Source organism: Elephantulus edwardii, unplaced genomic scaffold (assembly GCF_000299155.1).
Source record: "Elephantulus edwardii isolate Elephantulus edwardi_28Jun2011 unplaced genomic scaffold, EleEdw1.0 scaffold00166, whole genome shotgun sequence".
Taxonomy (NCBI): Eukaryota; Metazoa; Chordata; class Mammalia; order Macroscelidea; family Macroscelididae; genus Elephantulus; species Elephantulus edwardii.
The window spans coordinates 7,569,728-7,571,560 of NW_006399916.1; positions in this window are offsets into that span (position 1 = coordinate 7,569,728).

Here is a 1,833-nt window from a genome sequence, read left to right on the forward strand (position 1 = left end):
GCCTCCTGGATAATCTGTTCTGCATATAGGTTGAAAGGTATGGAGACAGGATGCATCCCTGGCGTACGCCCTTCCCAGTTTTGAACCATGCAGTGTTCCCTTGCTCTGTTCTAAATGAGGGACTCCATTTTGTAACCAATATGTCATTTTACAATGCATGCGCCTCTAGAGCAGTAAACTGAAAGCGGTGAGGGAAGGAGGAAAAGAGCCCCCACCCAAACATCAGCCAATCCTGTATTGCCCTGTTTTCGCAGGCTTTCCCCTTTAAAATAGGCGGGACAGCCCAGAATCGGGGCCACGGCCATCTTCCCTGTTGTGTGGGCATGGTTTGGAACGCGGCCCGGATTCGAATCTGAAATAAATTCCCTCTTGCCCTTGCATCGGTGTCGGCTCCTTGGTGACTTGGGGGGAACTGGATTTGGGGCATAACATCTGGGGGTTTTCTGGGATCCCCCAACGGCCCCAACGACCCCTAACCGGAGGGACGAACTGCTGGCCAGATGGGTGAGTGTGTCTATCTGTGTTTTTGTTCTGTACCAAACTGTTCGTGTTGTTTTCTGAATTCGGAGCAGTGAAACGTGGCTAAGGCGGACGCGCTGGGGGGCCACCACTGTGGGGGGCTCGGAAGACGTTCTGAGCCCTATATCTGAGTGCTTGGGTGAGAGTAAAGAACCTCACGCCAGGCTTCTGTCCAAAGAGGCGGTTGAGGTTTTTCCAAGACACCGCTCTTCACCGCTTTCAGCTTTCGAGCCTTGCTTATAGAGGAAGGCTGGAAGACTTGTCTGTTTTGCTAGGACCTTGTTATTTGTCTGTCTGTGTCTTTGTCTTTACTCACTGTTGATGGACGTAATGGGACAGACTACTTCCACCCCCCTAGACCTGGTACTGGGACATTTTAAGGATGCTAGAGAGCGAGCCCATAATCTATCGGTAGAGGTTCGCAAAGGGAAACTAACCACTTTCTGCAGCACAGAATGGCCAGCCTTTGATGTAGGATGGCCGCCAGAAGGGACTTTCGACCTTCCAACCATCACCGCCGTGGAGAAAGTTGTCCTCCAGCCACAGGGTGGACACCCTGACCAGGTCCCTTACATCACTGTCTGGAAGGATTTAGTTACTAACCCGTCTTCTTGGCTTAAATCTTTTCTTCTCCCACAGAAGGTGACCCTCATGGCAACCACAACAGAAAAACTCCGGTTGAAAAAGAATCTGAAGCCCTCTGTGCCTCTTTACCCTATCCTACATGGAGGGGCTGAGGAAAACATTATCTTCCCTCCTCCTTATCCACCACCACCCCAGCTGCTGGGGCCTCAACAGGGGCCTGAACTTCTGGGGCCTGAGCCGGGGCCTGAGCCGGGGCCTGGGCTTCTGGGGCCTGAGCCGGGGCCTGGGCTTCTGGGGCCTCAGCCAGGGCCTGGGCTGCCGGGGCCTTGGCTGGGGCCTGGGCTGCCAGGGCCTCGGCCAGGGCCTGGGCTGCTGGGGCCTCAGCTAGAGCTTAGATCAATGGCACCCAAGCCGCCATCCAGGCCCCCAGCTCCATCAGTATTGGCTACTGGTCCTGCACAAAATACTAGAGGAGCCCTTCAAAGAGGCCCCCCACCCAAAGCAGACTCTACAGTCTTTCCTTTACGGGCTGCAGGACCTGTACAAGCAAACGGAGACCAGCTGTATCATTATTGGCCTTTTGCCACTAGTGATCTCTACAACTGGAAATCTCAAAATGCTCCTTTCTCCGACAATCCTAAAGAGCTGATTAACCTTCTTGAGACTGTTCTGTTTACCCACCAGCCTACCTGGGATGATTGCCAGCAACTACTACAAGTACTGTTCACA